The following is a 21,098-nucleotide window of genomic DNA, read 5'->3' on the forward strand; positions in this document are numbered from 1 at the left end:
GTAACTTAATTTTTGTGGTCTTCAGATTCCTCATTTGTAAACAAGAGTAATCTGTTTTTCCCACTTCTTGGGTTAATGGAGGATTAATAATATATGAAAAGTGTAGTGTCTGACACACCAGAAACACTCAATGTATTAGTTACTACAAAAGTACTAGACTCAGGAAAATTGTTTAAACAATTAAACTATGAAAGAGACTTGTAAATGGTGCTAAATTCTTCCCATTGGGCTCCAAGTTATTCTAGGAAATTGGCAAAACAAAAACAAAAACAAAAACAAAACCATAGCTGCTTGTTCTTGCTAGTACAGTGCTAGAATTTTGCTCCTGCATTTTTGTGGGTATTTTCAATGCTCTTATCCCTTCAGTAAGTCATTTGAATTTGAAGTCAGTAAGAATTTGAACTCAGCTTTCAGTTCAAATTCAAATGCCATATCTGGGTGAAGTACACCTTCAATTTTCCTTATGTATGTATATAACTCTAATATTGATGGCCCTTCCTATATACTGCATTGTAGCAATTGTTAGTTGGACTTATTCACTAGATTTATAATGAGTAAGAGACAGATTTTTTGCATTATTCATCAAAGCATTTAATTTCAACATTTATTCAATGTAAATTATTATTTATGAGATGTTTGCATTCTTTTGTGTGTATTTAACATTTTAAAATACATTCTCGATTTGCATTATGCATATTAAAATGTTTAGTAATTTTCATGTATAACTAGTAAATGGGATTAGATGGCAACAATTAAATGCCTCATTTATTCTCAAACATTTGATTATATCTTAATTATAGAAATTTAAAGAGTGTATATTAAAATAATTTATTCATAGATCTGTTTTTGGCCTCTGAGCATTTTTAGTGTGAGGATTTATGTTTGTATCCTGTTGGACAATGTAGTGCTTACCCTATATTAAATGGTCAATGAATCACAGTGTATTAGTAAACTTTCTGTTACTGTAATTAAATAGACTGGCTAAAAGAAGCTTAAGGAAGAAAGGGTCTCTTTTTGCTTATAATTCCAGAGGGATAGATTCCATCATGACAGGAAAAGTATGGGGGCCATTAGGGAAAGGAAAGCATGTTGATAGGGATCAGGAACGGTTGATTGCCATTTTCATCCGTACATGAAGGAAAAGAAAAAGGAGAGAAAAACAGAGTGGGATGAGGTATAAACCCCAAAACCTTTTCTCTTGCCCCCCTCTGTTTAGCAAGGCTATATACTCTCTAAAGATTCTATAAAGTCCTTAAACAGAGCCACCAACAGCAATCAAATGGTTATTACTTGATCCTATGAATTTGTCATTGGAATTGCTACAAATAGCCTATGTTTATAGATGTTTTTGTATTTAGTACCTGAGGATTGATTTATGCATTTCATTTAATTATATTTATTTGGTTGGCTAGGAGTTTATAGATAATGTAACTGAGTCTCAGAAAGTAAGTAACTGGACTGATGTTGTAAACTGGTAACCATGAGACTGAAGCCCTTGTCCCTGATATTAGAACATGAATCTCATCAGTGTACATGGGTCTCATCTCAGCTTTATTTAAAATTGATAATAGTTAGCATATGTTTGAATTCCTTGAGACTCACTGTTTGCATAAGCAATGAAGCAACCCTATTAGTTAATATTCTAGGGTGTCTTCAACTTCAGACACTGTTACTATAGTTTCTTATAATTGTGCCAAGTTTTCTCCATATATAAATTATTTTCTGGAGTATAAAGCATATCCCAAATTAGGCTTACTTATGCCACTTGATTACTTTCAAAAACGTTTTCACATGAATATATTACAACACATATGAATAGTTTTTGTGGCAGTGGGCATTAGACCCAGGCAGGTGTTCTACCATTAAGCACATCTCTAGCTCCCAAATGAAAGTTTATCAGTGCTCTATTTCCTGTTTAGTTTACAGGGGAAGATGAAGAGCATCTTATTAGATTACTTATTTAGTTCTGATATTTAATATTGGTGGCCCAAATTTATTAATTTGAGGATTGTTAATGAATGTTGTGAGGATACACCTAATTTCAATAAGCAAAGCACTAATTTGTCCCTGAACATTTCCCTCCATCTGCTAATATTTATAAACAAGACATTAAAAGAAACTTCTCCTTCTAAATAAAATAAAATCTATCATTTTTAATGAAAAATAGACTTTTCATACAAATATTCTGATCATATTTGCCCTCCTTCATTTCTCCCAGTTTTCTCCCCTCACCCATCAAACTCCATACCTTATTTCTCCATCTCTTTGAAAGCAAGTAGATTAAACAAAAAAAAGCAAAGGACCACATACAAAAGAAAATGCAGAACATTTCGTTACTGCACACACACACACACACCAGATGCACACACAGATGTATGCCATGCATACGTAATCCATAAAAACACAAAATAGATATCTTCAAAGATTACACAGGCAGAGCAGAAGACCAGTAGGTAAAAAAAATACTAAAACAAAGCTCGGTGTGAAGACAAAACATCTCTCAAAATATCGTTGACTTTGTTTGTGTTAGCCTTCTATGATAGAATGGGGCCTGCTCTAAATGTAACTATTGCTGTCTTAGCCAATATTTTTATTACTGTGAAGAAGAGACACCATGAAACATTCATTTTAAAAGAAACATTTAATTGGGTCTTGCTTGCCCGGTTCAGACAGGAGTCCCATTATCATCATTGACAGCAAAGCATGGCACACATCACATTGAATTAAAAAGTGCTGGAGAAGAGACTGAGTTCTACATCTAGGTCCTCAGGGGGGTAATCAGGAAAAGAGGTGGGAGGGAACTGGTTTTTTTATTTGGCATTTTAAACCTCAAGCCACCCCAAGTGTTATACCTTTAACAAGACCTGGGTATTCAACAATACATGCCCCAATCATTTCTAAATAGTGCCACTCCTTATGAGCCTATGGGGATAATTTTCATTCAAATGTCTCATTCATATATATTTATAAGAGAAAACTAAAATTTTCTTTGCAAGCAATTGACACAGGTAGTTAAAGATGGGGCTTGTGTCCACTACTGTCTCATCTTTGGGGCCCTCTCTGCCATGGACCTTTGCATGCTGCCACCATAGTCCCTGTGAGTATGCATCAATCCTGTTGTGCCTAGAAGATACTGTTTCCTTAGTATATTCCAACAGTACTTACTGTCTCTTATGCTCTTTCTGTCTCTTCTTCCAGAGCACCCTGAGTTATGAACGGAGGCTTTTGATGGATACATCCCATTTAGGACTGGGTGTTCTAAGGTCCCTCACTCTCTGCTCATGGTCCAGTTGTGGGTCTTTGTATTAATTCCATCTCCTGCATCAGGAGCTTCTCTGACATTGGCTGATAAGACATCAGTCTTGGAGTATGTAGATTAGTGGAAAAAAATGTTTTATTGCTACATTCATTAGTGGAACTTTCTGGGATCCCTATCTCCCTCTCTAGATCCGTATATTTATAAATTCCTTGTACAAAAGCAATTCTCCAGGCTGGGATGAACCCAAATCTGAACAGATAGTGTTGGTGGTTGGTTACTCCCCAACTTCTGTTAAGTATTATTTCACTAGGTGCGTCATTGTAGACTGAAGGATTTGTAGCTGAGTTGGTGGTTACCTTTCTCCCCTGGAAAAGTGTGGAGTAACTTCGAGTACCATTAACAGTAGTCAGTATGGATGAAGACTCTAGTTAGGCACCAGCTCAAATTCTCCATGTTCAGTGAGATGTGTAAGCATGATCTTCACCAATAGAGACCGCCAAGTGAGACTATCTTCTATAACTTTCTCTCTTGACATGTAGAGAATCTTACATATCCCTTCTTTGAGCTCATGTGATCTTTTTGCTAAAAGTTGTACAGTAATGACTATATATTCAAGGTTTAGCACGAATAGGCAACTATGTAATGAAATGGGGCTGTGGTTCTAAAACATATTAGCAAGCCTTAGCCTGTGGGCCAAATTTTCTATCAATGATATTTGTAATAAGTTTTATTCAAGAGACATCATGACCAGTTTTTAAAAAGTATATTATTTCTTATTTTGTTTTAGGACATTAATAACAATTGAAAATACTATTATCTAGTATTTAAAAAAAAGGTAATCCGACTATTTGTCTATGACATTTTTTGCTTTTCTTGCTAAATGTCTGAGGGCAACAGCCTGTGTGTGATTACTCTAAGTTCGGTAATCTATTAATAGGATTCATGCAGAACTGCTTAGAATCCTGTATAGCCAAAATTTGAGAAGATGAGATAGTTATCTTTGGTTTTGCATTGTGTTAATTGAGATGTAGATGGGAAATAGTGTTACAATAAACAGGTGAGTTCATTTCTAGAACTTTCTCTTCTTTTTATGCCTTAAAAATCAAAAGATTTTTTAACTATTCTTTTTTATTGAAAAATTCATAATTCTACGTGACGATTCTGCGCCTTCAACTCTTCTCAGTTCCTACTCTCAACTCAAGCTCTTTTCTTTTAGAAACAAACAAACCAAAATTGAAACAAAAAATAAAGAAACACCAAAACTAGATAAGATTGATGAAGCTAAAAAATGCATGCTGAAAGGGACCGGATATAGATCTCTCCTGAGAGACACATCCAGAGCATGTCCAATACAGAGAGGTCAATGCTAGCAGCAAACCACTGAACTGAGAACAGAACCCCCTTGGGGGGAGTTAGAGGAAGGATTAAAAGAGTTGAAGGGCTTACAACCCATAAAACAGCAATGCCAAACAACAGAAACCAGGGGACTAAACCACTACGAAAGACTATACATGGACTGACCCTGACTCCACTGCATATGTGCAGAGAATAGCCTTGTTGGGGCACCAGTGGAAGAAAGCACTTGGTCCTGCCAAGGTTGGACCCCCTAGTGCAGGGAAGATTGGGGGGCAATAAAGGGGGGCGTATGGGGTGAATACCCATTATGAGAGTGGGAGGGGGCCCAGGAGGATGGGGGCTTATGGACAGGAAGCCGGGAAGGAATAACAGTTGAAATGTAAGTAAAGAAATATATCTAATAAAAATTAAAAACAAAAAAACCCCAAAGAAACACATACACACACTAAAAAAGCACAAAATCAGAAACTGTAATATGGCAAAATGCCAGAACACACAAAAAAATGCCTAAATAAAGCTATATGAGATAAAACATACACAAACAAAACAAAACAAAACAAATCATTGAGTTTGTTTTGTGTTGGCCATTTATTGCTGGGCATGGGGCCTAGCCTTGAGTGAGACTTCAGTGGATGGTACTAACCTTTCTGTTGCTAGCAGGTGTGAATTGCGGTTAGCTTCTTGATTATAGGTGGGAGCCCATGTTTGTTTCCCCTCTTCAGCACTCGGACTTTGTCTGGTTTGAATATGTATGGGCTCTGTGCATGCTGTCACAGTCTCTGTTAATTTGTATGTGCATCAGTCCTGTTGTGTCTGGAAGACACTGTTTCCCTGAAGTCATCTATCTTACAATCTTTCTGCCTCCACTTCCAGATAGCTCCCTGATACCTGGAGAGGGGAGTTTGATGAAGACATCACATTCAGGACTGAGTGTTCCAAAATCTCTCAGTCTTAACATGTTTTTTGATTTTTAACTTTTCTTTCTGTACTTTTTTTTTAAAAGAAATAGACAATATTTTATACAAAATATCCCATACAAGATTAAATTACTTGAATCTCAATAAGGATTAATGAAATCCACCTTAATATACTTAACTGTCACATTTCTATTTAGTTGCAAAATTCCAAAATATTATCGTCAGCACAACTAATGCTTGTTTAATTATGATCACTGATTGATGATTATAGATAATTTCAGCATCTGTCTGGTGATTAAATTAATTAATATAGATGCGTAAATGAATATATTAGTATACCCTCAAACAGCCTGGAACTCAACATATGTTAGCTATTATGAGGTACCTATTTTAAAGGAACCAAAATATACCAAGAAAAAAATTTCTTTGGTATTTTTATTTAGAGGATCAACTAAAGCAGTCTCTATCAAGATTACAATTATTTTCAATATAGAATCCAGTGGGAATATCATATGCGAAAACTTAAGTTAAATGTATATGAGAATAATTAAGTATGTTTGGTAGGAATTCTATGCTTAGAACATGTTCTGATGAGTCTCTAGCTGCCCTAATCAGAAGGAAATTATGTACAAACCAAAAGAAATCAGCAAAGTTGAATGTTACTCTCTTATAATGTGTTAGCGAGTGTATGCTCTTAGGCAGAGATACCAATGCTTTGGGACTTCAGAAGATAGATGTGCCCACGTTGTAGTGAGAGGCTAAATCTTTTAAGTTTAGACTCCATTTTAGAGAACCTGACCTAAGTTTGAATTCAGGTAAACTAACAGGCCGGTACCTAACGTTAGTTTCCAAGTTGCCCTCTCAACAAAACCTGAGCCTCGTGCCAGTCTCTAGGCTAATCCCCAACAAGACCAGTGTCACCATGTTATTACCCCAACAGATCTTCACCCCTAGGTTACAAGCCCACTCCCTGTCTCATGACCACCAATACAGAGGGAAGCAGGAATAAAGTTTAAGATATGACTCGCAGCACAAGTCAATTATGTTAAAGGTCACAGTAGTTCTCTAATTAGATGCTTGCACACGTAGTCCCTGGCCCCCAGCTTGCTGCTTATATAAAGTCTTGCCCTGAGAGATAGTCAGGGCTCCCCAACACAAATACCATCATGCTGGATCATCTAAGCTGGCTCGAATAGAATAAAGACCCTGCTATGAGTTGCATCAGATCAGATCCTGTCTGTTTTTTTGGGGGGATTACTAACACTTCCCTGGCACTACATTAGAACTCATCAGAATTCTATCACTGGATAAAAGTTTACTAAGTATCACAGTGTAACGATTGCTCTTATGGTCCCGCCCACATTCTCTCAATTTTGATGTTTGGGTATGATAGTGTGACTTTAAATTGTGGGTACCTGTGATCTTTTAGGAACCACTCTAGCCACTGGAGCTCCTCTATTTACCCACAAACATTAGCCAAGACATGGTAGTAAGTTAATATTCCCCAGAAACAGCCATTAACCAATGTTTTATGGAAATTGTTGGACAGGTAACCAAGCTCTCTCAATCAGAATTTGATATTTCTAATCTGTGTACTTTATGCTGATTCTTGGAGCTTTCAATAAAATGGTACTTCAATTTACAAAATAGTTATTTGCTTCAATCATATACACTTTCATTCTTTTTGAGATTCTCTGTCCCTTCTCACTTTCTTCGTGTCTTAAAGTATTTCCCCAGATTAATTCCAAAACATACTGCATATATATATATATATATATATATATATATATATATATATATATATATAAAAGTTCTTATCTCTGGATAGGCATTTGGTGGAGTGATGTTAAAATGACAAGATGAGGAAGAAAAAGCAAGGCAATAGATTTATTTAGTTCTGTTTTAAACTGTATCTTATTAGTGCATTTCCAGTTAGTATTTTCAGAAGAGCTTTCATAAGCATACAGATTGAACAAGTTGCTTATAATGGTCAATTATTTTTTTCCTGCAACAATTAATTGCTATAAAACAATCAATTTTTATGACAAGATAATTGGAAGCAAAGGCACATACAGGGAATATAAAATTATAATATTTTAAATACAGCCTGTGGTGGTTGGAATGAGAATGGCCTCACAGTCTCATCCATTTGAATCTCTGGTCCCTAGTTGGTGGAACTGTCTGGAAAGATGAAGAGGTGTGGCCTTGTTGCAAAAAGGTGTCTCCTACCAGGGCAGGGAGTTCAGGTTCAAAAAGTCTATACCATCCTCAGATTTTCTGTCTCTGTCCGTGGATTGAGATGTGAACTACGCAGCTATTGCTGCTCTGTCTCTTTGCTATCGCCCATCATGATGGTCATGGCTTTTAGCCCTGTGGAACTGTGAGACTCAAATGAAATGCTTCCTTTTAGAAGTTGACTTGGCGATGGTATCTTTTTTCAAAGCAATTAAAAAACAACTAAGACAATGGTAAAGATGCATCATCCCAGCACTTAAGCTGTAAGGGCAAGAAGACAGAGAGGTCAAGCCAGCTTGGAACACATACCAAGACTCAGTCTCATGCAAACAAAAATCAAACCAAATCGACAAAATAAAACAAGAACAAACAACAACAACAACAACAACAACAACAACAACAACAAAAGCAGCCCCATGTGAGAACAACATCAACATACCCAGATCCCCCCCCCCAGGCTCCAGGGACTACTACCTGTAAAGTACATGGGTGGCCATGGCTCCAGATGCTTATGTAGCAGGTGATGGCCTTGTTGAAGGCATCAATGGTGGAAGGCCCTTGTTCCTGCCAGAAGCTTCATTGGCCAGTGTGGGGTAATGGCAGGGCAGGAGGCAGGTGGGAGTGGGTGGAGAACACCCTTATAAAGCAGGGGCAGGGGGGATGGAATAGGGGGTTTCTGGAGGGGAAACCAGGAAAGGAGATAACATTTGAAATAAACATAAGGAAAATATCCAATAAAAATTTAAAAAAGAAATAAAATAAAGAAAAGAAGGCACTCACATAGCCTCATACCCAACAGGGTTTGTATATTCACAGAATAAACTCTGAGAAACTTTGGGAGGAAAAAAATCAAAATAATAATAACAACCTTTTAGTTTTTTTAAAAGCTTGGTTTAGAAAAGTCTTTGAGGATTTTAAACCTCTTCCTGAAGAAGATATTATAAGATGGAAAGACCTCCCATGCTTGTGGATTGATCGGATTAATATAGGAAAAATGGATATCCTACTTAAAGCAACTTAGAGATTCAATACAAACCCCATCAAAATTTCAACACAATTCTTCACAGATGTTGAAAGGAATGTTTTCAGCTTCATTTGGAAATTCAACAAACCAGGACAACTAAAAACAATCCTGCATAACTAAAAGAATTCCAGGAGGTAGCACAAGCCCTGCCCTAAAATTATACTACAGAGCTATAGTAATAAAAATGGCAAGGTATTAGCACAGAAACAGACATGTTGTTAATGTAATTGAATTTAAGGCTGAGATATAAATGTTTATAACCTGATTTTTTATAAAGAAGCCATTAATACACACTGGAAAAAAAGACAGCATCTTCAACAAATGGTGCTACATGTCGGCTTGTAGATGATTCAAATAGGTCCATACATATTACACAGCACAAAACTCAACTCCAAATAGATCAAAGACCTCAATATAAAATCAAATAAAATGAACATGATAAAGAAAATAGTGCGGAATAGCCCTGAACTCAGTGGCAGAGGAGACAACTTTCTGAACAGAGTGCCAATGGTACAAGCACTAAAATAGTCAACTAATAAATTGGACCTTAGGAAACTGAAAATGTTCTGTATGGCAAAGGACCTCATCATTTGGGTAAGGCAGCAGCATAGAGAATAGATTTCTTTTAGGATTTTATTTTATATTTATATATTTAATTACATATTATTTTAGACATTATATTATTATATATTTTATTACATATCTTTATATGATATATTATATACATATATTTAAGATATATAATATATATTTTATGGATTTTTTCTTTTTTATTGGATATTCTTTATTTACATTTCAAATGTTACTTCCTTTCCCCGTTTCCTGTCCATAAACACCCTATTCTCTCCCCTTCCTCTTCAGCTATAAGGGTGTTTCCCTCCCCATCCACCTCCTCTTCCTGCCCCCCATCATCCCCCTACCCTGGGGGTCCAACCTTGGCAGGACCAAGGACTTCTCCTTCCATTGGTACTCCAACAAGGCCATCTTCTTACACATGCAGCTGGGCCAGGGGTCCAGTCCATGTAAGTCTTTGGGTAGTGGTTTAGTTCCTGAGGACTCTGGTTTGGTTGCCTTGTTGTTTTCATGGGGTTGCAAAGCCCTTGGGCTTTCAAATCCTTTCTCTAGTTCCTCCAACAAAGGAGTCCATTCTCAGTTCAATGGTTTTGCTGTTAGCATTAGCCTCTGTATTTGTCATGCTCTGGCTGTGTCTCTCAGGAGACATCTATATCCGGTCTCTGTCAGCTTGCACTTCTTACCTTCACCAATCTTACCTAATTTTGGTGGCTGTATATATATGAGCCACACGTGGGGCAGGCTCTGAATGGCCCTTCCTTCAGACTCTGCTCCAAACTTTGTCTCCATATCATCTCCTATGAATATTTTGGCTTCACCTTTTAAGAAGGAGTAAAGCATCTACACTTTGGTTTTCTTTCTTCTTGAGCTTCATGTGGTCTGTGCATTGCATCTTGGGTAATTCAAGCTTTTGGGAAAATATCCACTTATCAGTGAGTGCATACCATGTGTGTTTTTCTGTGATTGGGTTACCTCACCCAGGATGATATTTTCTAGTTCATTCCATTTGCCTATGAATTTCACGAAGTCATTGTTTTTGATAGCATAGTAGTATTTCATTGTGTAGATGTACCACATTTTCTGCATCCATTCCTCTGTTGAATAGCACCTGGGTTCTTTCAGCTTCTGGCTATTATAAATAAGGCTACTATGAACATAGTGGAGCATGTCTTTGTTGTATGTTAAGCACCTTTTTTGGGGTATATGCCAAGGGAAAAGGTATAGCTAAGGTCCTCAGGTAGTGCAATGTCCAATTTTTCTCAAGAACCTCCAGACTGATTTTCAGAATAGTTGTATATCTGCAATCCCCCAACAATGGAGAGTGTTCTCTTTCTCCCATCCTTGCCAGCATCTGCTGTCACCTGATTTTGATCTTAGCCATTCTGACTGGTGAGGTGGAATCACAGGTTTTTTGATTTGCATTTCCCTGATGACTACGGATGTTGAGCATTTCTTTAGGGAAAAAATTATCAAGCATACATTTGATAGATGTAACCTTATCTGAAAAATTGGCATTAAGAAAACAATCCACTTAAGAATGGGGAACAGATCTTAACAGAATTCTTAATAGAGGAATCTCAAATGGCTGAGAAACACTTAAAGAAATGTTCGAGAAGTAGCACATTCCAGCGAGGTTGTGGAGCAAGGGGAACACTCCTCCATTTTTGATGGTAGTACAAACTTCTACAACTACTGTGGAAATCAATTTGGCAGTTTCTCACAAAATAGAGCATAGTTCAACCTATATTCAGCTATACTGCTCCTGAGAATATACCCAAAAGTGCTCCACCACCCCACAAAGACACTTGCTCAATCGTGTACATTGCTGCTCTATTCATTATAGCCAGAAATTGGAAACAACCTACATGTTTCTCAACAAAAGAATGGATGAAGAATATGTGGTACATTGACATGATGGAGTATTACTCAGTCTTTAGAAAAAATGACATCATAATGTTTGCAGGTAAATGGATGGAACTAGGAAAAACTGTTTTGATGTATTCCTTACTTACAAAGATGAATATAGTATTTGCTTATATGCAGATATTAGTTGATTAGGCAATAATAACCAAACTATAGTATAGAACTACAGAGGTGATGTATAGAGTAAGAAACAGGGGGTGGGTGGGCAGATAGATCTCCCTAGTCAAAGGGAAATAGAATAATAGTTATGAATGGAGGTTGTGGACTTGGGTGGGGAAGATCAATTGGGAGGGGGAGAGTGGAGGTTGAGGAGGATACAGGGAGAGACAGTTGATAATTGAGACCATTTGAGGGGTGGTATGGAAAACTCACACAGTAGAAGGTTCCTAAAATGCATACATACATGGAAGAGGTCTAAATGAAATCGCTAAGTAATGGGAGAAATAAAGCTCCAATCAGGCATCTTTTGTTATTAAATGAAAACACCAGTACTCGAATTGTGTTACACTAATTGAGTTGTTAGCCAAAAGGGTACAGTGGAAACCCTTAAGCAACCTGGGCTCTTGCAAGACTGTAGATTTTTTTCCAGAAACTGATAGCAAAGCCCCTTTCCTGAAGTTAAGCTGGTACCTACATAGAACCTTCACTCCTATGTTCTAGCATCTTTGCTATAGGAAGTTGTTCTACACATTACCAGAGGAGAAATGTAAACATCAATCCAGATATGATATAAAACCTTGCATCTTCCATTCTGTCCTGCCTGTAAAATGTGCTAGCACAATGGTGGCACAAAGCTTGTGTGAGTAAGCAATCCATGTCTGATTTGACTTAAGGTCCACTTCACTAGAGGAACCTATACCAGACACTGCCTGGACAGCCAAGAATCTGAGGCTAAGCTAGCCCAGGGACCTAGGCTAAAAACAAATACTACTGTTTTACTAAAACAATAAAACAACTACTAATGACTTTCTGCTTTACTCAGTGCCTTGCTCTTCCAACATCAGAGAAGCTTCCTCCTATAGTAGATTTGAACAAAAACTAAGACCCACAGCCAGACAATATGCAGAGAGTAAGAGACCTTGAAACATCCAGTTTAAAAGGGGGAAGAGAAACTGTAATCAGGGTATATTATATGAGAAAAATGCATTCTCAATAAAAAGAAAAAAAAGAGAATGTGTTAATAAATAAAATCACCTTTAAAAAATAAAACAAAAGCCCTCACATTTCATAGAGGTTTATTAAGGAAAATGTTTGAAGATTTTAAACCTTTTCCTAAATTCAGAAAGCAAATTATAAACCTGTTGAAGTGTGTCTTAAAATACAGTCCTTTGAGGTACTCAAACCCATTTACCGTCTATAAAATCTATCAAAAATTCTGTTATTATTAGCTTGTTTTCATTTTTCAGAAACAAACCGAAAGCAACCACATATTTATAACTGTAGAAAAGATATTGGACAGTTTCTCAATTCTCAGTTCTCTTGGCAATGACTCACAGCTGTGTTTTCAGAGGACTGATGGAATACCCGAGATTGCCTATAAAATCGGACCATACACACTGCTAAAACGAAAGATCCTTAATCTTGCATTGGATTCTCAAAGGTGCCTATGACCCAAAACAGGAAGAGTATAGCAACCACATTTAAATACTTCAAAGTAGATTAGCCTAGTTTAAGGTTCACCTTGCAACAAAGCGTTGGCACTATGAAGCCATAATTGCTTTTCTTTCTGTTGGTTTGCTTTGTCAAACTTCGATGTGATGGTTTTTGATTTATTATATTTTATTTTGTCATGTTTTGCTGTTATCTCTTAGAAGCTTGTTCTTTTCTAATGAGAGACAGAAAGGGAGTGGATCTGGATAAGAGTGAAAGTGGGGAGGAACTGGGAGGGAAACTGTAATCAGGATATATTGTTTGAGAAAATAATCTGCTTTTAATAAAAGGGAACATGTTATAAAGTTATTTTGGTCTGATAGTAGCAGAATTATGGCCACAAGAGCTGCATTTACATTACAAGTAACTATTCAACTAGATACAGTGTTAAAACAGAAGCAAATTAAGATAATAGACTACAGGGTTTTAATAATTTCTGTATCTGTTTTTGGTTTGGGTGAATTTTTCAAAATATCATGCAAAGAAACAACCCAGAGAATAGCAGTCCTTGTGTGCTAAGGAATTGGATCAGATTTTTTAATTGGAAAATTAGCTAGACTCTATTAGAATGAGGTTTTCAGAAATCTGCATATGTGACATCTTAAATCTTTGCTGTGGCTAAGTTAAACACAAACTCTGTAAGTTCTAGTAGAAAATATCTGATGGAGCTGTGGAGATAAAATCAATCAGTAGCCTAGCTGACTCAAATGAGGAGTTGTTCAATGCCCTGGTAATTTAGCTGAGAAATTAGAATGACCATGCCTTGAAATATGGTTATTGTGGTCTTAGAGTAATATCTTCTATAGACCAAAAAGAAGTCTGAGATCAAGTTTCAACATGTTCAAGCTGACCCACCAGAAATTAAATTAGTCAATCTAATGTTCATTATAAAACAATCGGATCTAGACTTTCAGAAACAATGTTCATGATGTTAAGAATGCATTTAAATGCTATAATGTGAGAATAAGCAGAAAACTGTCAAATACAGAGAAAGAGCCAGTGTTCCAAAACAACTATTCAACCTATAAATATTTAGAAAAAAAATGGACACTGAAAAAACACGGTAAATATTAGAAGACAATGTTTGAACTGTAACAGTGAAATGGGCTGGACATTTAGATCAGCTATGAAGTATCTAACATACATGAGAGCCTGAGTTCACTGAAAAATTCTAGGATTAAAAAATATGAAAAAAAATCCTAGACTGGGGAGGATAATTTATAAAATCTATAACAAGTAGAAAGATAGAATATATAATATTTATAAAGGACTTTCACAATTTAGAAAATAATAAAAATGTAAATAGTTGAGTAAAAATAACTTAAAATTTAAATTGATCATTCATAAGAACCTATGCAACTGGCTAAAAAGAATGACTAAACCTGACCAAACTTGAGGAACACCTATACAGACTTCCACTGTGGCTGCATCAGCATGCCTCCTACTGATTAGGTTGTTTGTTTTTTGTTTGTTTTTTTCTTAGCTATCTAGTTCTTTGTATTTTTTATATACAACCCCTATATTAACTGTGTAACTGGTAAAGACTTTTCTCCCATTTCTGTATGACCATCGAATGATGGCGTCATTTGCTATATAGGGGCCTTTTAGTTTCATAAAATCCTATTTGCCAGTTATTGGTCTTAACGTGTGTGATACTGGGTTCCGGTTCAGAAAGCTCTTTCTTTGTTCCATAAGTTAAAGTCAATTCTGTACTTTCTCCTTTACCAGAATCAGGTCTATGTCTTATGTTGAAGGAGTTGAGCTTTGGGAAGGATGAGAGACAACCATTGATATATGTCATTCTGTTGGACTAGCACCATTTGTTGAAGAAGTTGTCTCTTCTCCAGAATGTGATTTTTTTAGCATTTTTCAAAATTCAGGTGGCTGTAGGAATACATTTTTATCTAGGTTTTGAATTCTCTTCCACTGAGAAATGAACCTGCTTTTATCTACCATATGATCCAGATATACCATTCCTGGGCATATTCCCAAAGGTTTCTATGCCCTACTACAGAGATACCTGTTCTTCCATGCTCTTTGTTACTTTATTCACAATAGCAAGGAAATGGAAACAACCTAGATGTCTATCAGTTGAGGCATGACAGTGTTATAAATACAAACAATGGAATATTATTAAGCTGTAAAAAATAAAAAATAGAAATTTGCAAATAAATAAATGGAGCTGGAAATAATCATTATGAATGAGATGTGGATGCTAACCTTGAATATTCAGAAAGTTAGTAAGGAGTAATGTGTAGTGGGGATTTCAAGGGAAGAGGGATAGTATGTAGTTGGTATGAGGAGGAAAGGGTAATAATAAGAAAGATGGAGTTAAATGTGGTTGGTATTAGGAGGAAAGTTAGAGGAGTGTTATGGGAAGTATAACTAACATTAAAGACAATTGAAACCGTAAAAGTCCTAAGGAAATCTATTATTGGAAAAGCTTACTAAAATATATACAGGTCATATAAATGGAGTCAGTCTGTAGCAGGGATACAATGCCTTTCTCAGATTACATAGGCTATGGGATAATCATCCCATTGCCAAGTGTAGATTATTTCTCTTGGAATTGTTGGTCAGTAGTATCCTATAGATCTCCTCTTAAGCATTACAGGCCATTGTTTTTGATTATTCTGTAGAACTTGTTGGGAAGACCCTAATGCTGAATAAACTATATAATGGGGTCATAGAACATGGGGGAAATAAAGCTGGTACTGATCTGGAAACTTCTTCACACTTATTAGCTAACATTAATTTTGCTTAAACCTGCTATAGATACATCTGAGAAAAAGGAAATCAGTAATTTTGCAAAGTTGTGAACCCTGTGAACTACAATAATGATTGTCCCAGCAAAATACAGTCACTGGTAAAAATGTGGCATGGATGTTTTGGGAGTAACCAACAAATTTCTGATTGTATCTAAGGCCCATTCTGTTAACAGGACCCAGAACACTTGCCTGTCTAGGTCAGAGTCCCTAGTGTAGAACCTAATATATTATTATTTTGTTGAAAGGACATATGGCAATAAATTTCCCTCTAAGATTTTATCTTTATATAGATTAATGTATCTTTTTTTCTTTTCTTTTTTTTTTTTCATTTGTGTCTTGTGTGTTTTATCACAGGGCAAGTTTAAATGCCATGCAGCTGTGCATTTGCATTTCTGTTATAAGGCCAAAGCACATATTCCATAATAGATTAGTGTATCTTTTAATCCTCATCAAAAAAGGTTCTTTCTGCAGTAGATGGCGATTAATACATAGATCCACAACTAATCAAATGAAAAGAATAAGAAACTGTGGAATGCTCAGCTCTAAATATACCCTTCCTTCTAGACTCATGTACTATCTTGGAAGAGGCAAAGAAAGACTGTAAGAAGTCATGCACATTTAGAGCAAACCAGTATTTGCCAGGCATAGGAGGGGCTGCTGTACACATGAACTCACAGCAGCTGTGACTGCATGCACACGACCTCTACAAGACCAAACCAGCAAAATTCTGGGCATACGTGGGGGAAGGGGAGCTCGTGAAGTTCCATGTGTAGTTGAGGAGCTATTGGCAATTGGCGCTTGTTGGGAGAGGGAGAGTCCATTTTTCCCTAGGAATGTGGCTCCTGAGATGCTCCAGTACTCATGTTCCAGTAGAGAGTTCTGCACTAATATGTATCCATGGCAACACTAAGCAGACTCTCTGAGTTTAAAGAAAGAGCACATGATGTTGGGAAGGAAAAGATTTTGGGAAGGGATAGTGGAGGAACTGGAGGGGAGGGAGTGGATGTGGAGTTGAATAAAATACGTAATATGCATGTATAAAATTTTGAAATAATAAAAAAAATCTTGGGCTGGCTATTGGAGCAATAGTAGTGGTTCACCTGTGGCTTGGGTATGTCAGCACTCCTGGGAGACCAACTCTCTCTGGGCGTGATTTGGGTACTGAGAGCTGTGGCACAGGTGTATCACCAGGGTTCAGATGAGAACCGGAAGGATGCTGTGCCAGGCTGCTCCGTGGTTCCCGTGCCTGTGGGCTCCTGGAAGAAGAAGAGGGGGAGGGGGAAAAGGAGGGTGGAGAATCAGGTATGGGAGGAGATGGGGATGATAGACAGAGGGTCAGGAAATTGAACAGAGGTGTGTATGGGGGATGGGGAACTAAGGGTAGCCACCAGAAAGTCCCAGACACTAGGAAAGCAAGAGGCTCCCAAGATCCGAAGGGATGAGATTAGCTGTAATGTCCAACAAAGGGGTGGGAGATTATATACAGAGGTTAGGCAGGGCCCCCGGTTGAAAGGTGGGGCCACCAAAATCACCAAAATTTTAAGCCAGAATTGCTCCCGTCTGAAAGAAATACAGGGACAAAGTGCAGAACAAAGACTGAAGAAAGGCCATCCAGCGACTACCTGAATACATCCCATCTGCAGAACCAAACCTGGACACTACTGCAGATGCTAAGTGTTTGCTGACAGGAGCATGATATGGCCTTCTCCTGAAAGGCTCTACAGAGCCTGTCAATACAGATTTGGATGCTCGCAATGCCAAACATCGGACTGATCACAAGACCCAAATGAAGGAGTTAGAAAGGCTGGAAGGGAACTGAAGGGATTTGCAGCCCCATAGGAAGAACAATATCAACCAACCAGGATCCTCCCCCAGAGCTCCCAGGGACTAAACCACCATCCAAAGAGTACACATGGACAGACCCATGGCTCCAGCGGCATTTGTAGCAGAGGATGGCACTGTCAGGCATAAAAGGGAGGAGAGGCTCTTGGTCCTGTGAGGGCTTGATGGCCCAGTGTGGGGGGAATGTGTGGACAGTGAGGAGGTGGGTGTGAATGGAGTAGGTGTGGGAGCACTCTCATGGGAAGCAGAGGAAGGAGTATGGTGCAAAGGTGTTTGAGGGAGGAAACCTGGAAAGGGATAGCATTGAAATGTAAATGTTAGCAGAAAAACGCAATTAAGATACTACCACACTCACTAAATTTTTAAAGGGTGTTTCACGACTGGAATCTGCATGCAGAGTTGTATAAAGTGATATGACAACTTTACAAATTGTTTGACACTTTCTTTTAAAGTAAAATAGGTACCTATCCTATAATCCAGCAACCTTATCTTTGGTTTATATGTTTAAAAAGTCAGCACATGTTCACAAAGTGATTTATTCAAGAATGATCATAGCACTTTTATTCATTATAGGTTAAACTTGGAAATAATCAAAGGCTCCTTCATGTTAATGGAGGAAAATATGTTATATTCATACAGTAGATTTACAATCAATTAAAAAAGAAACGAGTCACAGTTATACATAGCCACATGGATGAATGTTAAAAGCATGTTATCACAAGCTAGATGCAAAACAGTACATCTTGGATCATTCCACTTATATCACAAAATTCTAGCCTAGGTCTACAGTAGAATTTGCTTCTTGGAGCCTATTGTTGACTGACTGAAAGGCAAATAGGAGAACATCTGGGGTCTGCTAATATTCTATACCCTGGTGTTTGGGTTACACAGCTGCATGCATTTCTCAAAACTCATCAAATGATAGTCTTAAAATATGTGCATTTCACTGTATGTTAATTTTCTCTTAGTTAAGAAGACGGAAAAATTAAAGCTAAGCAGATTTCTTTTTTAATTGCATACTTGCCTGCAGGCATATTTTTTTAAACAAATGAATTAGATGGAGAACACCTTGTCCCTACTTTGTGTTAAGATCAGTGTGCTAAATGCAGGTAGACTGTGAAGATGATAGATGTGCAGTCTTTGTCCTCAAATTGCTTGTATCCTTCTAACCCAGAAAGGGGAGAGTTGAGCAGAGACTGCAGAAGAAAAGTCAAAATAATACAACAATATTTTCCTGACAGCTGTGAGCCCAAGCACTGCTACAGCCGGAACTCTGCTTGGCCACAGAAAGTAGTAATTAGATTTTGCTTTTCACTAGCTTTGCTCTGAAAGGGCTATGGTGATTAATGGGACTAATTAAGGCCAGCCTCAAGGCAATATCAATGTAAATATAATGAGTTATTCTTTATGCCTCTCAACATGTCTCACCTTATATATTTATTATGAAATGTTTGGGATTATTTAACCTAATCACTTGTCTAGACTTGTCTTCAAGATAGACAGGCTTTTCAGATTTTATTGTCGTTTTTACCAAAAGCAGAAAAATTTGATTTAGTCTAGGTAGAGACAAAATGTTCCCACAATCAGGTCTCAAAAGAACCCAGCGAAAAATGTCACTTGTACCACTCTTCGGAATGCATAGCCTGTCATGAAAGTTCACAAAATAATGCCTTTCAATTCCCACTATCCTGGTACCTTCTGCCATTGTTTTCACAATCTTCATTAAACCAAGCCCCTGTATTTCCACAGCGAAAATGGTTTATAATAAATGTTTGATCCCATAAGTAAAAATTGCCAAAATTCTAGGTATTATAATAATCTACAATCTTGCCCTAAGGTTTTGACTTCTCTATTGTGCTGAAGTTGACAAACACTTTCTGCTGTTTGTAGAAGTTGCTAGTAATACAGATCTAGGCGTGAGAGCGAATAGATGTAGATGAGAAGTAAGAAAATATGAAAAATTGATACTAATAAGAGTCTTTTGACTGTGAAATAGATTCATATATGGAAAAATGCAAAACAAGTATGTCTCTTAGGACATTATAAAAGCAAACACATTCTGATTTCTAGTCAGGTCTGAAAATTTGTGACCATTAACCTCTTAAAGTTTTTCATAAGCCCCTCCTTATCAATGAACCTCTCTTCTAACATCGTATATTGATGGCTTCCTTGAATGTCTCCATATTTGTGTTATTCAATTCAGCATGTTCATTGAGAAATTTGGTACCTAATTCTTTCCATTATTTTTTTGTATGTGTGCATGTATGTATGTAGGGGTGGGTGGAGTGGAGACAGGCCAGCTGCAGGTGCTCTTCCTCAGGTGCTGTCCACCTTGAATTTGGAGATAGTGGTTGGCATTGACCAGGAACTCACCTGCTAATAGGCCAGGCTGGCTGTCTCCATCTCCTTAGAGCTGAGATGGATTTCAAGCACACATCTGGCTTTTTAAAACTAGGTTCTAGGGATTGAATTTACGTTTTTTATGCTTGCACAATTTTATAGAATGAACTATTTCTCCAATCCCCAAATTGGCTCCCTTTAAGTCTTTTTTTATTATGTAGGCCCCATCTACAATCTTTTTCTACAATTTGCCTCTTTAGGGCTATACAGTTTTGCTTATTCTGCATTTTGCTCATGGCATGTTCATATAGGACAATATATTTCTCTGCTAAATTTCCTACTGTTTGGCAGTTGAATCCAGAGGTTTGATAGAATTCAGATTGAATCCTTTTGTTCAAACCAGAGGGAATGATGTATTTCTTGTTTTCAGGAGGCAATTTTTTTTCTGTACTCTGTGGTGGTGTTTCTCAGTGACTTGATACAGAAACCCTAATTCAGATGTAAATGGGTACTGTTCTGATTCTTTTTAATTTACTAATTGAATGCTTTTAGAAAGAAATGCTTTTTATCATGTATTTTGGTTATTTAGATTTACAGTTGATACTGGATTCGTAGAATAAGTGCTTACCACTTATTCCTCACCAGAGAAGCATCTTGCAGTAGATAGTAATTATTACAGACACAACTGTAGAACTTGAAGAGAGGAAGGGGCTTTGGAGTGCTCATTTCTGAATGGGTTGTCTTTATCACACCCTCCTCTCAAGGACATGGAGGAGTGTGTGGAAAAATTGTAAGGGTCAAAGACGGTGGAAGATTTCAAGGAAAAAGAATTGTCCAGATGCCTCAGGGCTGATGTATATATGAACTCACAGAGATTGATAGGATGCACGAGACATATAGAGCAATCTCAAGTCAGACAAAATCCCAGCACAATGGAGGGAAGTGAGCACAAAGTCCTCCCCTTTCTAAGAATCTACTCGAAAATCATAGTTGCTTGGAGGGGGAAATCAGTTTCCTTCAATGAAGTAACACTGGGTTTATCAATGACATAATTAAACTTTTTACCTTTTAGTATCCCTTTTCTCCTCTCCTCTCCTCCCCTCTCCTCCCCTTCCCTCGCCTTCCCCTCCCCTTCTCCTTCTTTTCCTTTCTTTGTAAGAGAGAAAGAACATGATGCTGTATAGGTAGGGAGGGGAGAGGATCTGGAAGAA

Source organism: Rattus rattus, chromosome X (assembly GCF_011064425.1).
Source record: "Rattus rattus isolate New Zealand chromosome X, Rrattus_CSIRO_v1, whole genome shotgun sequence".
Classification (NCBI taxonomy): Eukaryota; Metazoa; Chordata; class Mammalia; order Rodentia; family Muridae; genus Rattus; species Rattus rattus.